Source organism: Anomaloglossus baeobatrachus, unplaced genomic scaffold (assembly GCF_048569485.1).
Source record: "Anomaloglossus baeobatrachus isolate aAnoBae1 unplaced genomic scaffold, aAnoBae1.hap1 Scaffold_2712, whole genome shotgun sequence".
Taxonomy (NCBI): Eukaryota; Metazoa; Chordata; class Amphibia; order Anura; family Aromobatidae; genus Anomaloglossus; species Anomaloglossus baeobatrachus.
Window position 1 is genome coordinate 73,329 of NW_027442219.1, and position 17,961 is coordinate 91,289.

General features: G+C 47.3%; 9 non-coding genes and 1 pseudogene across 9 annotated transcripts; all 10 read left to right on the forward strand.

Annotated features, from left to right (window-relative positions):
* The first annotated feature begins 1,943 nt into the window (after positions 1-1,943).
* LOC142264839 (U2 spliceosomal RNA) lies at positions 1,944-2,149 on the forward strand (annotated as a pseudogene).
* Positions 2,150-3,536: 1,387 nt separating this feature from the next.
* On the forward strand, positions 3,537-3,727 carry LOC142264876 (U2 spliceosomal RNA). The gene has a single exon (XR_012731296.1). It is a non-coding gene; the product is annotated as a U2 spliceosomal RNA (small nuclear RNA).
* Positions 3,728-5,114: 1,387 nt separating this feature from the next.
* On the forward strand, positions 5,115-5,305 carry LOC142264878 (U2 spliceosomal RNA). Its single transcript, XR_012731297.1, has one exon. It is a non-coding gene; the product is annotated as a U2 spliceosomal RNA (small nuclear RNA).
* Positions 5,306-6,692: 1,387 nt separating this feature from the next.
* On the forward strand, positions 6,693-6,883 carry LOC142264879 (U2 spliceosomal RNA). Its single transcript, XR_012731298.1, has one exon. It is a non-coding gene; the product is annotated as a U2 spliceosomal RNA (small nuclear RNA).
* Positions 6,884-8,270: 1,387 nt separating this feature from the next.
* LOC142264880 (U2 spliceosomal RNA) lies at positions 8,271-8,461 on the forward strand. Its single transcript, XR_012731299.1, has one exon. It is a non-coding gene; the product is annotated as a U2 spliceosomal RNA (small nuclear RNA).
* A 1,387-nt stretch (positions 8,462-9,848) lies between these two features.
* LOC142264881 (U2 spliceosomal RNA) lies at positions 9,849-10,039 on the forward strand. Its single transcript, XR_012731300.1, has one exon. It is a non-coding gene; the product is annotated as a U2 spliceosomal RNA (small nuclear RNA).
* Positions 10,040-11,426: 1,387 nt separating this feature from the next.
* LOC142264882 (U2 spliceosomal RNA) lies at positions 11,427-11,617 on the forward strand. Its single transcript, XR_012731301.1, has one exon. It is a non-coding gene; the product is annotated as a U2 spliceosomal RNA (small nuclear RNA).
* A 2,189-nt stretch (positions 11,618-13,806) lies between these two features.
* Positions 13,807-13,999, forward strand: LOC142264841 (U2 spliceosomal RNA). The gene has a single exon (XR_012731268.1). It is a non-coding gene; the product is annotated as a U2 spliceosomal RNA (small nuclear RNA).
* A 1,387-nt stretch (positions 14,000-15,386) lies between these two features.
* LOC142264883 (U2 spliceosomal RNA) lies at positions 15,387-15,577 on the forward strand. Its single transcript, XR_012731302.1, has one exon. It is a non-coding gene; the product is annotated as a U2 spliceosomal RNA (small nuclear RNA).
* A 1,387-nt stretch (positions 15,578-16,964) lies between these two features.
* LOC142264885 (U2 spliceosomal RNA) lies at positions 16,965-17,155 on the forward strand. The gene has a single exon (XR_012731304.1). It is a non-coding gene; the product is annotated as a U2 spliceosomal RNA (small nuclear RNA).
* The last annotated feature ends 806 nt before the right edge of the window (positions 17,156-17,961 follow it).

Sequence of the window (17,961 nt, forward strand, 5' to 3'; positions counted from 1 at the left end):
CATCAAAGCCCGCCGGGTGCACGCAGCCCTGATCTCGTTGGATCAGGAAAAGGCCTTCGACCGTGTTTCCCATGAGTTCCTGGGCAAAGCTCTGCACAGGTTAGGTTTGGGTAACATGTTTTGTTTGTATGTCCAACTAATGTATTTTGATATTCACAGCTCGGTGTTGGTAAACGGCTGGAAGACTGACCCCTTCCCGGTCCTCTCAGGGGTCAGACAAGGCTGTCCTCTGTCACCTCTTCTTTTTGTTTTTGTTTTTGTTTGTGTTATAGAACTCTTTGCAGAGGCTATCCGGCGGAATGGAGAGATCAGAGGGATCACCGCACCAGGACCAGAACGCTTCGAGGTCAAGTGCTCGCTCTACATGGACGACGTGACCGTCTTCTGCGCGGACCGGCGCTCAGTCGACACCCTCGTCCAGACCTGTGAGACCTTCGGACGGGCTTCGGGAGCCAAAGTCAACTGCGGGAAGTCGGAAGCCATGCTCTTCGGGGACTGGCAGCCGGCCTCTTCCGCCCCCTTCCCTTTCAGCATCCAGCCGGATTTCATCAAGGTTCTTGGAGTCTGGTTCGGGAAGGAAGGAGCAGCCCTCAAGTCCTGGGAGGAACGCTTGACCAAGATCACCCAACGGATCGGTCTGTGGAGCCTCAGACGCCTCACCTGTGAGGGCAAAGCACTGGTCCTGCGTAACGAGGTACTGCCCGTGCTGCAGTACACGGCCCAGGCCTGGCCCCCCCTTGCCACCGTGTGCAGGGCCATTACCAGGACGGTGTTTCGTTTTGTCTGGGGATCCAAGATGGACAGAGTAAAGCGGAGCATCATGTACAAGGATCCTCGCAAGGGTGGGAAGGGCGTACCCGATATCCCCACCCTCCTGCGATCCTCCTTCGTATGTGACTGCGTTCGCCGAACTCTGCGAGTCAAGAGAGGTTCCGCGGGTGGGTCCATGTCTCGCTTCTTCCTGCTCCCCCTTTGGAGACGGTTAGGCTGGGACAAGTGGGACAGCTCCTTCCCCTACAACTGGACGGCGCCATGGTTCTACGGAGACGTGGTTCGGTTTGTGAGGGAACACCAACTGGAGGGACTCAAGCCTGATTTGTGGAAGCCAAAGACTATCCACAAACTCATCAGAGCCAAGGACGAAATGGAGAACATTCCAGGACTTCATCACGACACACTGGAGACTGTTTGGACAAACGTGTCATCGGCTGGATTGACCAACGGGCACAAGGACTTGTCATGGATGGCGATACAGGGCGGACTGCCCGTCCGGTCATTCATGCACGCCCGGAACCTGTGCAAAACCCGGTACTGCCCAAGGTGCCCCTTCGTGGAGGAAACATCGCTGCACGCCTTTTGGGACTGCCGTTTCGCACAGCGCCTGTTGGTTGCCCTGGAGGATGACCTGAGGAACTCCGTCCCCAGAGGGAGCCTATCGTACCATTCCGTACTTTATGGACTCTTCCCTGGGACTCACACCGTTGGAGCCATCCAGGAGGCTTGGCGCCTTATGAACTGCTTTAAGGACGCTATTTGGGTCGCCAGGAACCGGCTCATCTTGAAGAGGGAGAGGATGTCTATCCAGGATTGCCGCAGGCTGATCCACAGCCTGCTCAGAGACTATTCCATCATGGACAGTCCGGACGACAGCGCCGAGGAGGAGGTTTAGACCTCTTCCATGCCCCCTCCCTCCTTTTCCCGTTATGTGCGTCTTTCAATAAAGCTTCGGGCCTGTGATTTCCCCACCCTATCCCCCTTTTCCCCTACCCCCATCCCCCAATCGCCGGTTCGTCGTTATTTATTGTCTAACTTTTTCTTTCAGCTTGAGTGTTATGGATAAGCATAGGAGCGTGATGTATAGTTTAGTGCGTCGTACTCTATGGCTATGTAAGAAGGATTGTATATTTCTGTGTGTACGGGGCTGCGGCACTGTACACGGTTTGTTACCTTTTTGTGAGTAGTGCATGATAATAAAGATGCTGTTAAATCAAAAAAATCTGTTCTTATCAGTTTAATATCTGATACGTCCCCTATCTGGGGACCATATATTAAATGGATTTTTAGAACAGGGAGATGGAAAAAGAGCTTGCTCTGTCCACTCCACGCATTGACCTGGTATTGCAGTACCTCCAGGAACGGTGCACCCCTTCTTAACCCAGTTTCCAAAAGCAGAACTCAATTCACCTGATTCATATTAGCCCGATTTAATGAATTGGAAGAAAGCATACGTCTTCATATGCACCTCAATTTGGCCCATTCACTTTTCACACTTCCTCCTTTTGTTTTTTATCTTTCACACTTTTGACTTTCTTTATTCATCCAAATAGCAAACTCATCACCACTCAACCTGACCAACTCGGCTATGTCCCCGTGCTGCAGTTCTCTGTCTTATCTAGATCATTTGCAATTGAATGGAATAGATCCCTTTTGGACAAAGTGGATTCACCTGCTGCTGCAGTGACCACAGGTGTGATAACATCTAGAATTGGCATCTGGTGCGATCTCTCCGCTTCCACTCCAAAGAAAGTTACCTGTTTATTCCTATCATGCATTGGTTTTTGGGGTTTTCTTTGAGTAATGATGATCTCTTTAGTAGTCTGTTGGCGCCCTCTCCTGGAGGAATAGTTTGCTTGCTCTTGGACATTCTAAAAGAGAGGTCATGATAGACATTGAGCTTCTGAGCTCAATTGGGGACAGTCATGGGTGATGAATGTTTGCAACCTACTGCGAAGCCTCATACCGCAATATAAGGAACGTCAAATACTAAGAAAGGGCGGCCTATGAAAGAATTACTACTTTCAATAAGTACACTTAAACGGCTAATTGGGAATAGAAAAACTGTAAAAAGCCCTCTGAGAAAGCCCCCCTCTAACCTTTGATAGTAAGCTTTTCTGTAGTCTGCCTGTTGATGTATTTTCCGTTTGAACTGTGCACAACATGAAGAGACGGAACACTGGCGGCTTGTCACAATGCCCCCCGATGACATCACAATAGCGCTGCTGCCTAGAAAACAAGCTGCGCAGAAGAAGTTGTTCTTTGGGTGGGAGGGTGGGCTAGTGGAAGGAGGGGGCAATCTCTTTTTTTCCCGGGTGGTAGGGGGATGACAGGAGAAGGGAAGCGGGTGGTGAGAAAGGTACAGAGGGCAGGGTTTGGGGGCTGGGAAGGAAAGGGAAAAGATTAGGGTTTGGGGATGATGAAAGGGCTTTCTACGGGTAAGGATGGCAAAGGGTGGCAGTGACGGAAAGTCAGGCAACCTGTCCTGTCCGTCTTTTTGTATCGTGAATTGGAAAGACTGCAAGGGGGAGGGGAGTTGCTTGCGCCCTAAAGGAGGAGTTATTCAGATTCATTGCAGTGGGCGGCGGCTGCAAAACGCACCATTCTTCTTGTTTTGGCTCTGCAAAGCAGCCTTTTCAAGGGTTGGCTTGGGTGACAAAATGTCTTGTGTAGGCGTGGGTTTGTCTCCCTCTCGCTCTCTCTCCCTAAGATGTGTCCGGCATAGGCCAGGGTGCCACTCGAGGCCCAAACCAATTCTGGTTATCGCTTCTCGGCCTTTTGGCTAAGATCAAGTGTAGTATCTGTTCTTATCAGTTTAATATCTGATACGTCCCCTATCTGGGGACCATATATTAAATGGATTTTTAGAACAGGGAGATGGAAAAAGAGCTTGCTCTGTCCACTCCACGCATTGACCTGGTATTGCAGTACCTCCAGGAACGGTGCACCCCTTCTTAACCCAGTTTCCAAAAGCAGAACTCAATTCACCTGATTCATATTAGCCCGATTTAATGAATTGGAAGAAAGCATACGTCTTCATATGCACCTCAATTTGGCCCATTCACTTTTCACACTTCCTCCTTTTGTTTTTTATCTTTCACACTTTTGACTTTCTTTATTCATCCAAATAGCAAACTCATCACCACTCAACCTGACCAACTCGGCTATGTCCCCGTGCTGCAGTTCTCTGTCTTATCTAGATCATTTGCAATTGAATGGAATAGATCCCTTTTGGACAAAGTGGATTCACCTGCTGCTGCAGTGACCACAGGTGTGATAACATCTAGAATTGGCATCTGGTGCGATCTCTCCGCTTCCACTCCAAAGAAAGTTACCTGTTTATTCCTATCATGCATTGGTTTTTGGGGTTTTCTTTGAGTAATGATGATCTCTTTAGTAGTCTGTTGGCGCCCTCTCCTGGAGGAATAGTTTGCTTGCTCTTGGACATTCTAAAAGAGAGGTCATGATAGACATTGAGCTTCTGAGCTCAATTGGGGACAGTCATGGGTGATGAATGTTTGCAACCTACTGCGAAGCCTCATACCGCAATATAAGGAACGTCAAATACTAAGAAAGGGCGGCCTATGAAAGAATTACTACTTTCAATAAGTACACTTAAACGGCTAATTGGGAATAGAAAAACTGTAAAAAGCCCTCTGAGAAAGCCCCCCTCTAACCTTTGATAGTAAGCTTTTCTGTAGTCTGCCTGTTGATGTATTTTCCGTTTGAACTGTGCACAACATGAAGAGACGGAACACTGGCGGCTTGTCACAATGCCCCCCGATGACATCACAATAGCGCTGCTGCCTAGAAAACAAGCTGCGCAGAAGAAGTTGTTCTTTGGGTGGGAGGGTGGGCTAGTGGAAGGAGGGGGCAATCTCTTTTTTTCCCGGGTGGTAGGGGGATGACAGGAGAAGGGAAGCGGGTGGTGAGAAAGGTACAGAGGGCAGGGTTTGGGGGCTGGGAAGGAAAGGGAAAAGATTAGGGTTTGGGGATGATGAAAGGGCTTTCTACGGGTAAGGATGGCAAAGGGTGGCAGTGACGGAAAGTCAGGCAACCTGTCCTGTCCGTCTTTTTGTATCGTGAATTGGAAAGACTGCAAGGGGGAGGGGAGTTGCTTGCGCCCTAAAGGAGGAGTTATTCAGATTCATTGCAGTGGGCGGCGGCTGCAAAACGCACCATTCTTCTTGTTTTGGCTCTGCAAAGCAGCCTTTTCAAGGGTTGGCTTGGGTGACAAAATGTCTTGTGTAGGCGTGGGTTTGTCTCCCTCTCGCTCTCTCTCCCTAAGATGTGTCCGGCATAGGCCAGGGTGCCACTCGAGGCCCAAACCAATTCTGGTTATCGCTTCTCGGCCTTTTGGCTAAGATCAAGTGTAGTATCTGTTCTTATCAGTTTAATATCTGATACGTCCCCTATCTGGGGACCATATATTAAATGGATTTTTAGAACAGGGAGATGGAAAAAGAGCTTGCTCTGTCCACTCCACGCATTGACCTGGTATTGCAGTACCTCCAGGAACGGTGCACCCCTTCTTAACCCAGTTTCCAAAAGCAGAACTCAATTCACCTGATTCATATTAGCCCGATTTAATGAATTGGAAGAAAGCATACGTCTTCATATGCACCTCAATTTGGCCCATTCACTTTTCACACTTCCTCCTTTTGTTTTTTATCTTTCACACTTTTGACTTTCTTTATTCATCCAAATAGCAAACTCATCACCACTCAACCTGACCAACTCGGCTATGTCCCCGTGCTGCAGTTCTCTGTCTTATCTAGATCATTTGCAATTGAATGGAATAGATCCCTTTTGGACAAAGTGGATTCACCTGCTGCTGCAGTGACCACAGGTGTGATAACATCTAGAATTGGCATCTGGTGCGATCTCTCCGCTTCCACTCCAAAGAACGTTACCTGTTTATTCCTATCATGCATTGGTTTTTGGGGTTTTCTTTGAGTAATGATGATCTCTTTAGTAGTCTGTTGGCGCCCTCTCCTGGAGGAATAGTTTGCTTGCTCTTGGACATTCTAAAAGAGAGGTCATGATAGACATTGAGCTTCTGAGCTCAATTGGGGACAGTCATGGGTGATGAATGTTTGCAACCTACTGCGAAGCCTCATACCGCAATATAAGGAACGTCAAATACTAAGAAAGGGCGGCCTATGAAAGAATTACTACTTTCAATAAGTACACTTAAACGGCTAATTGGGAATAGAAAAACTGTAAAAAGCCCTCTGAGAAAGCCCCCCTCTAACCTTTGATAGTAAGCTTTTCTGTAGTCTGCCTGTTGATGTATTTTCCGTTTGAACTGTGCACAACATGAAGAGACGGAACACTGGCGGCTTGTCACAATGCCCCCCGATGACATCACAATAGCGCTGCTGCCTAGAAAACAAGCTGCGCAGAAGAAGTTGTTCTTTGGGTGGGAGGGTGGGCTAGTGGAAGGAGGGGGCAATCTCTTTTTTTCCCGGGTGGTAGGGGGATGACAGGAGAAGGGAAGCGGGTGGTGAGAAAGGTACAGAGGGCAGGGTTTGGGGGCTGGGAAGGAAAGGGAAAAGATTAGGGTTTGGGGATGATGAAAGGGCTTTCTACGGGTAAGGATGGCAAAGGGTGGCAGTGACGGAAAGTCAGGCAACCTGTCCTGTCCGTCTTTTTGTATCGTGAATTGGAAAGACTGCAAGGGGGAGGGGAGTTGCTTGCGCCCTAAAGGAGGAGTTATTCAGATTCATTGCAGTGGGCGGCGGCTGCAAAACGCACCATTCTTCTTGTTTTGGCTCTGCAAAGCAGCCTTTTCAAGGGTTGGCTTGGGTGACAAAATGTCTTGTGTAGGCGTGGGTTTGTCTCCCTCTCGCTCTCTCTCCCTAAGATGTGTCCGGCATAGGCCAGGGTGCCACTCGAGGCCCAAACCAATTCTGGTTATCGCTTCTCGGCCTTTTGGCTAAGATCAAGTGTAGTATCTGTTCTTATCAGTTTAATATCTGATACGTCCCCTATCTGGGGACCATATATTAAATGGATTTTTAGAACAGGGAGATGGAAAAAGAGCTTGCTCTGTCCACTCCACGCATTGACCTGGTATTGCAGTACCTCCAGGAACGGTGCACCCCTTCTTAACCCAGTTTCCAAAAGCAGAACTCAATTCACCTGATTCATATTAGCCCGATTTAATGAATTGGAAGAAAGCATACGTCTTCATATGCACCTCAATTTGGCCCATTCACTTTTCACACTTCCTCCTTTTGTTTTTTATCTTTCACACTTTTGACTTTCTTTATTCATCCAAATAGCTAACTCATCACCACTCAACCTGACCAACTCGGCTATGTCCCCGTGCTGCAGTTCTCTGTCTTATCTAGATCATTTGCAATTGAATGGAATAGATCCCTTTTGGACAAAGTGGATTCACCTGCTGCTGCAGTGACCACAGGTGTGATAACATCTAGAATTGGCATCTGGTGCGATCTCTCCGCTTCCACTCCAAAGAAAGTTACCTGTTTATTCCTATCATGCATTGGTTTTTGGGGTTTTCTTTGAGTAATGATGATCTCTTTAGTAGTCTGTTGGCGCCCTCTCCTGGAGGAATAGTTTGCTTGCTCTTGGACATTCTAAAAGAGAGGTCATGATAGACATTGAGCTTCTGAGCTCAATTGGGGACAGTCATGGGTGATGAATGTTTGCAACCTACTGCGAAGCCTCATACCGCAATATAAGGAACGTCAAATACTAAGAAAGGGCGGCCTATGAAAGAATTACTACTTTCAATAAGTACACTTAAACGGCTAATTGGGAATAGAAAAACTGTAAAAAGCCCTCTGAGAAAGCCCCCCTCTAACCTTTGATAGTAAGCTTTTCTGTAGTCTGCCTGTTGATGTATTTTCCGTTTGAACTGTGCACAACATGAAGAGACGGAACACTGGCGGCTTGTCACAATGCCCCCCGATGACATCACAATAGCGCTGCTGCCTAGAAAACAAGCTGCGCAGAAGAAGTTGTTCTTTGGGTGGGAGGGTGGGCTAGTGGAAGGAGGGGGCAATCTCTTTTTTTCCCGGGTGGTAGGGGGATGACAGGAGAAGGGAAGCGGGTGGTGAGAAAGGTACAGAGGGCAGGGTTTGGGGGCTGGGAAGGAAAGGGAAAAGATTAGGGTTTGGGGATGATGAAAGGGCTTTCTACGGGTAAGGATGGCAAAGGGTGGCAGTGACGGAAAGTCAGGCAACCTGTCCTGTCCGTCTTTTTGTATCGTGAATTGGAAAGACTGCAAGGGGGAGGGGAGTTGCTTGCGCCCTAAAGGAGGAGTTATTCAGATTCATTGCAGTGGGCGGCGGCTGCAAAACGCACCATTCTTCTTGTTTTGGCTCTGCAAAGCAGCCTTTTCAAGGGTTGGCTTGGGTGACAAAATGTCTTGTGTAGGCGTGGGTTTGTCTCCCTCTCGCTCTCTCTCCCTAAGATGTGTCCGGCATAGGCCAGGGTGCCACTCGAGGCCCAAACCAATTCTGGTTATCGCTTCTCGGCCTTTTGGCTAAGATCAAGTGTAGTATCTGTTCTTATCAGTTTAATATCTGATACGTCCCCTATCTGGGGACCATATATTAAATGGATTTTTAGAACAGGGAGATGGAAAAAGAGCTTGCTCTGTCCACTCCACGCATTGACCTGGTATTGCAGTACCTCCAGGAACGGTGCACCCCTTCTTAACCCAGTTTCCAAAAGCAGAACTCAATTCACCTGATTCATATTAGCCCGATTTAATGAATTGGAAGAAAGCATACGTCTTCATATGCACCTCAATTTGGCCCATTCACTTTTCACACTTCCTCCTTTTGTTTTTTATCTTTCACACTTTTGACTTTCTTTATTCATCCAAATAGCAAACTCATCACCACTCAACCTGACCAACTCGGCTATGTCCCCGTGCTGCAGTTCTCTGTCTTATCTAGATCATTTGCAATTGAATGGAATAGATCCCTTTTGGACAAAGTGGATTCACCTGCTGCTGCAGTGACCACAGGTGTGATAACATCTAGAATTGGCATCTGGTGCGATCTCTCCGCTTCCACTCCAAAGAAAGTTACCTGTTTATTCCTATCATGCATTGGTTTTTGGGGTTTTCTTTGAGTAATGATGATCTCTTTAGTAGTCTGTTGGCGCCCTCTCCTGGAGGAATAGTTTGCTTGCTCTTGGACATTCTAAAAGAGAGGTCATGATAGACATTGAGCTTCTGAGCTCAATTGGGGACAGTCATGGGTGATGAATGTTTGCAACCTACTGCGAAGCCTCATACCGCAATATAAGGAACGTCAAATACTAAGAAAGGGCGGCCTATGAAAGAATTACTACTTTCAATAAGTACACTTAAACGGCTAATTGGGAATAGAAAAACTGTAAAAAGCCCTCTGAGAAAGCCCCCCTCTAACCTTTGATAGTAAGCTTTTCTGTAGTCTGCCTGTTGATGTATTTTCCGTTTGAACTGTGCACAACATGAAGAGACGGAACACTGGCGGCTTGTCACAATGCCCCCCGATGACATCACAATAGCGCTGCTGCCTAGAAAACAAGCTGCGCAGAAGAAGTTGTTCTTTGGGTGGGAGGGTGGGCTAGTGGAAGGAGGGGGCAATCTCTTTTTTTCCCGGGTGGTAGGGGGATGACAGGAGAAGGGAAGCGGGTGGTGAGAAAGGTACAGAGGGCAGGGTTTGGGGGCTGGGAAGGAAAGGGAAAAGATTAGGGTTTGGGGATGATGAAAGGGCTTTCTACGGGTAAGGATGGCAAAGGGTGGCAGTGACGGAAAGTCAGGCAACCTGTCCTGTCCGTCTTTTTGTATCGTGAATTGGAAAGACTGCAAGGGGGAGGGGAGTTGCTTGCGCCCTAAAGGAGGAGTTATTCAGATTCATTGCAGTGGGCGGCGGCTGCAAAACGCACCATTCTTCTTGTTTTGGCTCTGCAAAGCAGCCTTTTCAAGGGTTGGCTTGGGTGACAAAATGTCTTGTGTAGGCGTGGGTTTGTCTCCCTCTCGCTCTCTCTCCCTAAGATGTGTCCGGCATAGGCCAGGGTGCCACTCGAGGCCCAAACCAATTCTGGTTATCGCTTCTCGGCCTTTTGGCTAAGATCAAGTGTAGTATCTGTTCTTATCAGTTTAATATCTGATACGTCCCCTATCTGGGGACCATATATTAAATGGATTTTTAGAACAGGGAGATGGAAAAAGAGCTTGCTCTGTCCACTCCACGCATTGACCTGGTATTGCAGTACCTCCAGGAACGGTGCACCCCTTCTTAACCCAGTTTCCAAAAGCAGAACTCAATTCACCTGATTCATATTAGCCCGATTTAATGAATTGGAAGAAAGCATACGTCTTCATATGCACCTCAATTTGGCCCATTCACTTTTCACACTTCCTCCTTTTGTTTTTTATCTTTCACACTTTTGACTTTCTTTATTCATCCAAATAGCAAACTCATCACCACTCAACCTGACCAACTCGGCTATGTCCCCGTGCTGCAGTTCTCTGTCTTATCTAGATCATTTGCAATTGAATGGAATAGATCCCTTTTGGACAAAGTGGATTCACCTGCTGCTGCAGTGACCACAGGTGTGATAACATCTAGAATTGGCATCTGGTGCGATCTCTCCGCTTCCACTCCAAAGAAAGTTACCTGTTTATTCCTATCATGCATTGGTTTTTGGGGTTTTCTTTGAGTAATGATGATCTCTTTAGTAGTCTGTTGGCGCCCTCTCCTGGAGGAATAGTTTGCTTGCTCTTGGACATTCTAAAAGAGAGGTCATGATAGACATTGAGCTTCTGAGCTCAATTGGGGACAGTCATGGGTGATGAATGTTTGCAACCTACTGCGAAGCCTCATACCGCAATATAAGGAACGTCAAATACTAAGAAAGGGCGGCCTATGAAAGAATTACTACTTTCAATAAGTACACTTAAACGGCTAATTGGGAATAGAAAAACTGTAAAAAGCCCTCTGAGAAAGCCCCCCTCTAACCTTTGATAGTAAGCTTTTCTGTAGTCTGCCTGTTGATGTATTTTCCGTTTGAACTGTGCACAACATGAAGAGACGGAACACTGGCGGCTTGTCACAATGCCCCCCGATGACATCACAATAGCGCTGCTGCCTAGAAAACAAGCTGCGCAGAAGAAGTTGTTCTTTGGGTGGGAGGGTGGGCTAGTGGAAGGAGGGGGCAATCTCTTTTTTTCCCGGGTGGTAGGGGGATGACAGGAGAAGGGAAGCGGGTGGTGAGAAAGGTACAGAGGGCAGGGTTTGGGGGCTGGGAAGGAAAGGGAAAAGATTAGGGTTTGGGGATGATGAAAGGGCTTTCTATGGGTAAGGATGGCAAAGGGTGGCAGTGACGGAAAGTCAGGCAACCTGTCCTGTCCGTCTTTTTGTATCGTGAATTGGAAAGACTGCAAGGGGGAGGGGAGTTGCTTGCGCCCTAAAGGAGGAGTTATTCAGATTCATTGCAGTGGGCGGCGGCTGCAAAACGCACCATTCTTCTTGTTTTGGCTCTGCAAAGCAGCCTTTTCAAGGGTTGGCTTGGGTGACAAAATGTCTTGTGTAGGCGTGGGTTTGTCTCCCTCTCGCTCTCTCTCCCTAAGATGTGTCCGGCATAGGCCAGGGTGCCACTCGAGGCCCAAACCAATTCTGGTTATCGCTTCTCGGCCTTTTGGCTAAGATCAAGTGTAGTATCTGTTCTTATCAGTTTAATATCTGATACGTCCCCTATCTGGGGACCATATATTAAATGGATTTTTAGAACAGGGAGATGGAAAAAGAGCTTGCTCTGTCCACTCCACGCATTGACCTGGTATTGCAGTACCTCCAGGAACGGTGCACCCCTTCTTAACCCAGTTTCCAAAAGCAGAACTCAATTCACCTGATTCATATTAGCCCGATTTAATGAATTGGAAGAAAGCATACGTCTTCATATGCACCTCAATTTGGCCCATTCACTTTTCACACTTCCTCCTTTTGTTTTTTATCTTTCACACTTTTGACTTTCTTTATTCATCCAAATAGCAAACTCATCACCACTCAACCTGACCAACTCGGCTATGTCCCCGTGCTGCAGTTCTCTGTCTTATCTAGATCATTTGCAATTGAATGGAATAGATCCCTTTTGGACAAAGTGGATTCACCTGCTGCTGCAGTGACCACAGGTGTGATAACATCTAGAATTGGCATCTGGTGCGATCTCTCCGCTTCCACTCCAAAGAAAGTTACCTGTTTATTCCTATCATGCATTGGTTTTTGGGGTTTTCTTTGAGTAATGATGATCTCTTTAGTAGTCTGTTGGCGCCCTCTCCTGGAGGAATAGTTTGCTTGCTCTTGGACATTCTAAAAGAGAGGTCATGATAGACATTGAGCTTCTGAGCTCAATTGGGGACAGTCATGGGTGATGAATGTTTGCAACCTACTGCGAAGCCTCATACCGCAATATAAGGAACGTCAAATACTAAGAAAGGGCGGCCTATGAAAGAATTACTACTTTCAATAAGTACACTTAAACGGCTAATTGGGAATAGAAAAACTGTAAAAAGCCCTCTGAGAAAGCCCCCCTCTAACCTTTGATAGTAAGCTTTTCTGTAGTCTGCCTGTTGATGTATTTTCCGTTTGAACTGTGCACAACATGAAGAGACGGAACACTGGCGGCTTGTCACAATGCCCCCCGATGACATCACAATAGCGCTGCTGCCTAGAAAACAAGCTGCGCAGAAGAAGTTGTTCTTTGGGTGGGAGGGTGGGCTAGTGGAAGGAGGGGGCAATCTCTTTTTTTCCCGGGTGGTAGGGGGATGACAGGAGAAGGGAAGCGGGTGGTGAGAAAGGTACAGAGGGCAGGGTTTGGGGGCTGGGAAGGAAAGGGAAAAGATTAGGGTTTGGGGATGATGAAAGGGCTTTCTACGGGTAAGGATGGCAAAGGGTGGCAGTGACGGAAAGTCAGGCAACCTGTCCTGTCCGTCTTTTTGTATCGTGAATTGGAAAGACTGCAAGGGGGAGGGGAGTTGCTTGCGCCCTAAAGGAGGAGTTATTCAGATTCATTGCAGTGGGCGGCGGCTGCAAAACGCACCATTCTTCTTGTTTTGGCTCTGCAAAGCAGCCTTTTCAAGGGTTGGCTTGGGTGACAAAATGTCTTGTGTAGGCGTGGGTTTGTCTCCCTCTCGCTCTCTCTCCCTAAGATGTGTCCGGCATAGGCCAGGGTGCCACTCGAGGCCCAAACCAATTCTGGTTATCGCTTCTCGGCCTTTTGGCTAAGATCAAGTGTAGTGTTGTTCGAAGAGGTGGTTTAAGCTCCAGGCCACCTTAGTACAATGATACAATGCACACTGGAAGGTTGCGCTTGCTAGTACTCTGGGTGGATAGTATATTCATCAAGAGGAAAACATGGCCCTACCAGGATCGAGGCTATTAGACTGAGTAAGGGTGGGGGGCTATGGTACAACGTGCCCCAGGACTGACGACCCTGGAGTGAGTCTGAGCTTGCTGGCTTGGGACCCCGGCAAGCCTTGGGCTCTGTAGCACACCGTACCTTGCCTTTTCATACTTTTTGAGCATATTACCCTATCCTGGCCTTCTGGCTAGGAAGGGAAATTTTTATAATCCCGGTCGGAGGTCTGGTCAGCTTTGGGCTGAGAAACTAACACCCGGTTGGAGGTCCGGGTCAGCTTCGGCTGAGAAACCAACACCCGGTTGGAGGTCTGGGTCAGCTTCGGCTGAGAAACCAACACCCGGTTGGAGGTCCGGTTAGCCTTGGGCTGAGAAACCAACACCGGTTGACGGTCCGGGCAGTTTCGGCTGCGAAACCAACAACTAGTAGCTCTCTACTCCACTTGGGTAAGATGCCTGGGTGGACGCTGGGAGCAACAACAAGGCTCAACCAGGCTTCGGCTTGGTGGAGCACCGAAGATCCCTGACCCTTGCTGTGGCCTTCTGGCTCGGAGGGACGGGGTTGATTTTTGGGGACCCTCTCCTCACGGTGGGGTCCACACGAATCCTAGCCTTTGCACTGTTTTTGGTGTGACTTCGGTCATGCATTTTTTGTGGTGCTTTGGAAAGCTTCATTAAATCAAAAATCTGTTCTTATCAGTTTAATATCTGATACGTCCCCTATCTGGGGACCATATATTAAATGGATTTTTAGAACAGGGAGATGGAAAAAGAGCTTGCTCTGTCCACTCCACGCATTGACCTGGTATTGCAGTACCTCCAGGAACGGTGCACCCCTTCTTAACCCAGTTTCCAAAAGCAGAACTCAATTCACCTGATTCATATTAGCCCGATTTAATGAATTGGAAGAAAGCATACGTCTTCATATGCACCTCAATTTGGCCCATTCACTTTTCACACTTCCTCCTTTTGTTTTTTATCTTTCACACTTTTGACTTTCTTTATTCATCCAAATAGCAAACTCATCACCACTCAACCTGACCAACTCGGCTATGTCCCCGTGCTGCAGTTCTCTGTCTTATCTAGATCATTTGCAATTGAATGGAATAGATCCCTTTTGGACAAAGTGGATTCACCTGCTGCTGCAGTGACCACAGGTGTGATAACATCTAGAATTGGCATCTGGTGCGATCTCTCCGCTTCCACTCCAAAGAAAGTTACCTGTTTATTCCTATCATGCATTGGTTTTTGGGGTTTTCTTTGAGTAATGATGATCTCTTTAGTAGTCTGTTGGCGCCCTCTCCTGGAGGAATAGTTTGCTTGCTCTTGGACATTCTAAAAGAGAGGTCATGATAGACATTGAGCTTCTGAGCTCAATTGGGGACAGTCATGGGTGATGAATGTTTGCAACCTACTGCGAAGCCTCATACCGCAATATAAGGAACGTCAAATACTAAGAAAGGGCGGCCTCTGAAAGAATTACTACTTTCAATAAGTACACTTAAACGGCTAATTGGGAATAGAAAAACTGTAAAAAGCCCTCTGAGAAAGCCCCCCTCTAACCTTTGATAGTAAGCTTTTCTGTAGTCTGCCTGTTGATGTATTTTCCGTTTGAACTGTGCACAACATGAAGAGACGGAACACTGGCGGCTTGTCACAATGCCCCCCGATGACATCACAATAGCGCTGCTGCCTAGAAAACAAGCTGCGCAGAAGAAGTTGTTCTTTGGGTGGGAGGGTGGGCTAGTGGAAGGAGGGGGCAATCTCTTTTTTTCCCGGGTGGTAGGGGGATGACAGGAGAAGGGAAGCGGGTGGTGAGAAAGGTACAGAGGGCAGGGTTTGGGGGCTGGGAAGGAAAGGGAAAAGATTAGGGTTTGGGGATGATGAAAGGGCTTTCTACGGGTAAGGATGGCAAAGGGTGGCAGTGACGGAAAGTCAGGCAACCTGTCCTGTCCGTCTTTTTGTATCGTGAATTGGAAAGACTGCAAGGGGGAGGGGAGTTGCTTGCGCCCTAAAGGAGGAGTTATTCAGATTCATTGCAGTGGGCGGCGGCTGCAAAACGCACCATTCTTCTTGTTTTGGCTCTGCAAAGCAGCCTTTTCAAGGGTTGGCTTGGGTGACAAAATGTCTTGTGTAGGCGTGGGTTTGTCTCCCTCTCGCTCTCTCTCCCTAAGATGTGTCCGGCATAGGCCAGGGTGCCACTCGAGGCCCAAACCAATTCTGGTTATCGCTTCTCGGCCTTTTGGCTAAGATCAAGTGTAGTATCTGTTCTTATCAGTTTAATATCTGATACGTCCCCTATCTGGGGACCATATATTAAATGGATTTTTAGAACAGGGAGATGGAAAAAGAGCTTGCTCTGTCCACTCCACGCATTGACCTGGTATTGCAGTACCTCCAGGAACGGTGCACCCCTTCTTAACCCAGTTTCCAAAAGCAGAACTCAATTCACCTGATTCATATTAGCCCGATTTAATGAATTGGAAGAAAGCATACGTCTTCATATGCACCTCAATTTGGCCCATTCACTTTTCACACTTCCTCCTTTTGTTTTTTATCTTTCACACTTTTGACTTTCTTTATTCATCCAAATAGCAAACTCATCACCACTCAACCTGACCAACTCGGCTATGTCCCCGTGCTGCAGTTCTCTGTCTTATCTAGATCATTTGCAATTGAATGGAATAGATCCCTTTTGGACAAAGTGGATTCACCTGCTGCTGCAGTGACCACAGGTGTGATAACATCTAGAATTGGCATCTGGTGCGATCTCTCCGCTTCCACTCCAAAGAAAGTTACCTGTTTATTCCTATCATGCATTGGTTTTTGGGGTTTTCTTTGAGTAATGATGATCTCTTTAGTAGTCTGTTGGCGCCCTCTCCTGGAGGAATAGTTTGCTTGCTCTTGGACATTCTAAAAGAGAGGTCATGATAGACATTGAGCTTCTGAGCTCAATTGGGGACAGTCATGGGTGATGAATGTTTGCAACCTACTGCGAAGCCTCATACCGCAATATAAGGAACGTCAAATACTAAGAAAGGGCGGCCTATGAAAGAATTACTACTTTCAATAAGTACACTTAAACGGCTAATTGGGAATAGAAAAACTGTAAAAAGCCCTCTGAGAAAGCCCCCCTCTAACCTTTGATAGTAAGCTTTTCTGTAGTCTGCCTGTTGATGTATTTTCCGTTTGAACTGTGCACAACATGAAGAGACGGAACACTGGCGGCTTGTCACAATGCCCCCCGATGACATCACAATAGCGCTGCTGCCTAGAAAACAAGCTGCGCAGAAGAAGTTGTTCTTTGGGTGGGAGGGTGGGCTAGTGGAAGGAGGGGGCAATCTCTTTTTTTCCCGGGTGGTAGGGGGATGACAGGAGAAGGGAAGCGGGTGGTGAGAAAGGTACAGAGGGCAGGGTTTGGGGGCTGGGAAGGAAAGGGAAAAGATTAGGGTTTGGGGATGATGAAAGGGCTTTCTACGGGTAAGGATGGCAAAGGGTGGCAGTGACGGAAAGTCAGGCAACCTGTCCTGTCCGTCTTTTTGTATCGTGAATTGGAAAGACTGCAAGGGGGAGGGGAGTTGCTTGCGCCCTAAAGGAGGAGTTATTCAGATTCATTGCAGTGGGCGGCGGCTGCAAAACGCACCATTCTTCTTGTTTTGGCTCTGCAAAGCAGCCTTTTCAAGGGTTGGCTTGGGTGACAAAATGTCTTGTGTAGGCGTGGGTTTGTCTCCCTCTCGCTCTCTCTCCCTAAGATGTGTCCGGCATAGGCCAGGGTGCCACTCGAGGCCCAAACCAATTCTGGTTATCGCTTCTCGGCCTTTTGGCTAAGATCAAGTGTAGTATCTGTTCTTATCAGTTTAATATCTGATACGTCCCCTATCTGGGGACCATATATTAAATGGATTTTTAGAACAGGGAGATGGAAAAAGAGCTTGCTCTGTCCACTCCACGCATTGACCTGGTATTGCAGTACCTCCAGGAACGGTGCACCCCTTCTTAACCCAGTTTCCAAAAGCAGAACTCAATTCACCTGATTCATATTAGCCCGATTTAATGAATTGGAAGAAAGCATACGTCTTCATATGCACCTCAATTTGGCCCATTCACTTTTCACACTTCCTCCTTTTGTTTTTTATCTTTCACACTTTTGACTTTCTTTATTCATCCAAATAGCAAACTCATCACCACTCAACCTGACCAACTCGGCTATGTCCCCGTGCTGCAGTTCTCTGTCTTATCTAGATCATTTGCAATTGAATGGAATAGATCCCTTTTGGACAAAGTGGATTCACCTGCTGCTGCAGTGACCACAGGTGTGATAACATCTAGAATTGGCATCTGGTGCGATCTCTCCGCTTCCACTCCAAAGAAAGTTACCTGTTTATTCCTATCATGCATTGGTTTTTGGGGTTTTCTTTGAGTAATGATGATCTCTTTAGTAGTCTGTTGGCGCCCTCTCCTGGAGGAATAGTTTGCTTGCTCTTGGACATTCTAAAAGAGAGGTCATGATAGACATTGAGCTTCTGAGCTCAATTGGGGACAGTCATGGGTGATGAATGTTTGCAACCTACTGCGAAGCCTCATACCGCAATATAAGGAACGTCAAATACTAAGAAAGGGCGGCCTATGAAAGAATTACTACTTTCAATAAGTACACTTAAACGGCTAATTGGGAATAGAAAAACTGTAAAAAGCCCTCTGAGAAAGCCCCCCTCTAACCTTTGATAGTAAGCTTTTCTGTAGTCTGCCTGTTGATGTATTTTCCGTTTGAACTGTGCACAACATGAAGAGACGGAACACT